Source organism: Primulina huaijiensis, chromosome 3 (genome assembly GCF_012295235.1).
Source record: "Primulina huaijiensis isolate GDHJ02 chromosome 3, ASM1229523v2, whole genome shotgun sequence".
In the NCBI taxonomy this organism is placed as follows: domain Eukaryota; kingdom Viridiplantae; phylum Streptophyta; class Magnoliopsida; order Lamiales; family Gesneriaceae; genus Primulina; species Primulina huaijiensis.
In genome coordinates, this window is record NC_133308.1 from 13118492 (window position 1) to 13122760 (window position 4269).

Sequence of the window (4269 nt, forward strand, 5' to 3'; positions counted from 1 at the left end):
TCATCACCCGGGAATTCGACCGAGAGCTCGGGCCACTGGTTGCCCGGGTAAATGACGTACCGGGCACTCACCTGCCCAGCTATTTATGAGCTCCTTCTATAAACTTACCATGATACGGACTATCCGTTTACTGTCTCGGGTCATTCATGACCCGGACTCTTCTAGGGGTATCACCACTCCTTCCTTAAATAGTCGGGTTAGAGTCTTACTCGCTGTCTCGATTAGTAATGCTTGGACTTCACCGGAAAGATGAATAATTCTTGTTATAAAAGCATCGGGGTTTCATGCCTCTCGGATATGAGATAAGGTGTCGGGGCCTCATGCCTCCCGGGCTTAGGAGATAAGGTGCCAGGACCTCATGCCTCCCGGGCTTAGAAGATTTTTGTCGTTACATATTCTCGGATAGTAGGGCTGATGTCATGATGATGTGTGCCCTAGAATTTGAACGGCCGAAAACGCTTCGAATTCCTAGGAGGTGAACAGTCTGAGACGCACTACAAGAAAAAAAACCAAAGACAACGGTGAAAATCCCTTGTCGTAGGTCATGTAAAACAGTTGTTAAAGGCCCTGTGGTTATAGGTTGCGCTAAAAGACAACGGTAAAAAACCGTTGTCGTAAAAGACAAATAACAACGGTTAAACACCGTTGTCGTAGGTCTTCTACAGCCGTTGTTAAAAGGCCTGTGGTTAAAAAGTGTGTTGAAATATAACGGTGAAAAACCGTCGTTGTAGACGTTTAACACAACGGTGAAAAACCGTTGTTGTAGGTCTGTAAAACCGTTTTTAAAAGCCCTGTGGTTAAAAGGTGCGCTCAAAGACAACAGTAATAAACCGTTGTTGTAGATGTATAAAGACAACGTTAATAAATCGTTGTCGTAGCTCTTAAAAACCGTTGTCTTATAACAACGATAACGATTTTTAACCGTTGTCTTTTATCGTATTCGACTACAGTTAATCAATGTTTTTAAACCGATGTCTTTCGCTGCAATATACAACAGTTTTACAACATTTTAAATCTGTTGTCTTTGGATTTGATTTACATCATTTTAAAACTGTTGTCGTTGGATTTGATTTACATCATTTTAAAACTGTTGTTTTATATATAATATTATATTTAAACCACAAATAAATAAATTAATTAATTAAATAAATTGGGTGTAAAATAATATATCAGTTAAACCCTTATATAAAATCAATTCAAACATCAACATATATACTTAATCAAGAACTACATGCAGGAATTACAACAGAAATATGTCATTTATATACTTGTAATTTACCAAACCAACAATTAAAAAAAGTATGTAACCATATTCCAAAAACTTTTAATCAAGTTCACAAAAATAAAAATACCCTACAACCAAGACTTGCACATATCAACTCCAAAATATCTTCTGTAGCTTGTGGGAATGAATTTCTCTTCCCATGCATCTTCCAAAACATCATTACAGTGCCTGTGAAAATAAAAACCACATAATTTTAATCAGTGCCTAGAAAAATTTTGGCATAACCTTCCCACAAGTAGGACATACCAGAAAATTTAAAAACACACAACAACAATATATATTCGAAATAAATTTAAATACGACCATACACCACACCTATCACCTACACAGCCATACCATACATCACACCTATCACCTACACAGCCAGACCATACATCACACCTATCACCTAAAATTATCACATTCTTTCAATATATCACGAAAGTAATGAAGAGATCCACATGTCATGAACCAACAAACGTGCAACAAAAAAAATCACATGTCCTACCTATTCATAAATATGATCCTGTATGCATTCGGCTAGCTCGGTGCGAACCTCATCAATTTCTTCCATAGAATACTCCGTTTTTTTGAACTATGAACACACACAAGAAGTATATTATTAAAAAAAACACAACTTAATGAATTTTCAAAATGATAAGTAGCTAGATAACTTGTAATTATTTTATATAAGGAAGATAATATTACTATCGATCGTAGTGAATCCCCCTCAAAAGTTGCAACTTCTTCAGTAATCTGCCTCATGAATCTCATCACGTAATAACCATATTGTTTTCCATCCGGTTGCTTAGGAGCCTATGTTAAAAAATGTCAAATTGTTAATGACAAATTTACACATTAAAAAATTAGCTTGAATGAGAAATACACATACCTTTATGACTTCCCATTGTACACGCTTTCTTCCTTTCCTTCCTTTAGTTGAGTTAAACAATGTCAACGCCCTTCATTAACATTGACCATAGTTGATATATGAGTGTTTTCTCATTAAATGAAATGCATCATTAAAATGGAATATGAACTCACATTTCCACAACATTTTTCCAATCCTCATCACGAATGCGATAACTTAAAGAATCCACCAAATAAACAATCTCCTTATAAGGCTCGATGACAATGAGAGTCCAATGAAAACTATACATGAACATAATAAGCGTATGCAATTCACTAAAAAAACAATTGAATATTATATTAGGATCTTACTCACCCATAACAACTTGGAACCAAAACCAATTGATTCATTGCTGCACCACTTAGCCTATCCGCTAAAGAACTCGCCTTCTTGTTCAACCTTTTAGTTTTACCTGTTTTGTCGTGTGCATTATGTTGCAAATTTGGGATGCTGTGTGGACTAACGAATCTGAATTTGTCAATCTTGTTTTCTTTCACCATCTTTTTATAAAGATGCCTGTCATTTCAAGTAAAAGAAAATCAAAACTACACTACATACTAAACTAACAAATTATATGCATCTTATATAATATAATAATATAAGAAAAGAACAAACAAACTTTAAGTTAATAGAAGACTTACCAAATGTAGACGACTACACAATTTCCTGAAATGGGTTCCAAGTGATACAAAGGACTGATGTCCTCAAAGTGCAAGTTAACTTAATAACCATATGCAAATACTTCATGATCTAAAATAAATGCTAATCTCCTTCCATTTTCAAGGGCTCTCTTACAATAACAATACACCATGCGCACTGCTCTTGGCACATTTGATGAAAAAGTCTTGTTTCTTTCGACACTGACAGTTTTGTTCCTTTGACGCTTCTGATAATTGTACTGTAAACATGGTAGATAGGTGCAATACTGGAGAATTTGACAGACATTTACTCTGAAATATAAGCATACGTGTACCTCTTGTCGTAGCATTATCAAATGATTTTGCCAAGCCACATGTGTTCCTACGGCATCACCAACATTTTCACATTCATTGGGAATCGGAACTGTCAAAAGGGCTGTTTTTTGCATTGCTTCATCAATGGATACACACATGCAATTTTGAGGTAATGGACTACCATGAAGCAAGTTATTAGCTCCATTGACCTCGACAACTGTTCCATATGCAACAATGTCTGCACTAGAATCCAATGTCAAAATAACCGGTTTCCCCTAAAAGACAAATAGTTATGTCAATGAATTGTACTAACTCTTTAGTTAAAAAATATTAAGTACTATATAACCACAACAAATTATATACTTGTAAAGCAACAGATTTTTCCACAATTTTCATTTCAACATCATTCAAATCTTCATAACTGGGGAAAAACTTGTCGATTTTCATTTCATTTTCATTCACTTGATGCAATTTTAACGAGCAACTTCCTTTGTCATCAATCTCACTGTCCCATGCACCTTTTTTGTAGACAATTGCTTCAAGTTTTTGAATGCGTGTATCTTTCTCTTGATTTAATTTTCTAGCCTCTATCAACTCTTTCTTTTGCTCAATCATTAGCTCTCTGTCAACATCCTCAGTCTTCCAACTTCTACCAACATCGAAATATAATGTTGGGGTGATGTGACCTCCAACAGCTCTCACACGTCCACCATGTTCATCTGAATTGAGTTCTTTCGTGAGAATATCATTTTTTGTCCCTGTTATTTGAAGTTTCCCCTCACGCTTTTGTTGTATGTAATCATCCTGTCATCCACTTGAAAATATTAATTATTTCAAAAGGTTTCATTACAATAAAATAATTGATTTTTATTAGTTCGATCACAATCTTTTCTACTCTTATTTGCAACTCATGGCCATCAAAATCTCCTTCTTCTACAAGAAATTCTCCATACAACAACGCACATACGACAACGGTTTTTGTGAAAAACCATTGTCGTATGTTTTTAACAACGGTTTTATCCAAAACCGTTGTCTTTTGAGGGTCAAAGACAACAGTTTTTAAAAACCGTTGTCTTTTCAGGGTCAAAAGACAACGGTTTTTGGAGTCAATTACAAATGGTTCTATAAATCCGTTGTCTTTG

The 4269-nt window shown here is 35.1% G+C and overlaps 1 long non-coding RNA gene across 1 annotated transcript; it reads right to left on the minus strand.

The window, feature by feature from the left end:
* Window positions 1-1272: 1272 nt before the first annotated feature.
* On the minus strand, window positions 1273-2662 carry LOC140972187 (uncharacterized). The gene is made up of 5 exons (XR_012174458.1): window positions 2490-2662; window positions 2157-2416; window positions 1973-2080; window positions 1773-1859; window positions 1273-1453 (listed from the first exon to the last, which is right to left on the minus strand). It is a non-coding gene; the product is annotated as an uncharacterized lncRNA (long non-coding RNA).
* Window positions 2663-4269: the final 1607 nt, after the last annotated feature.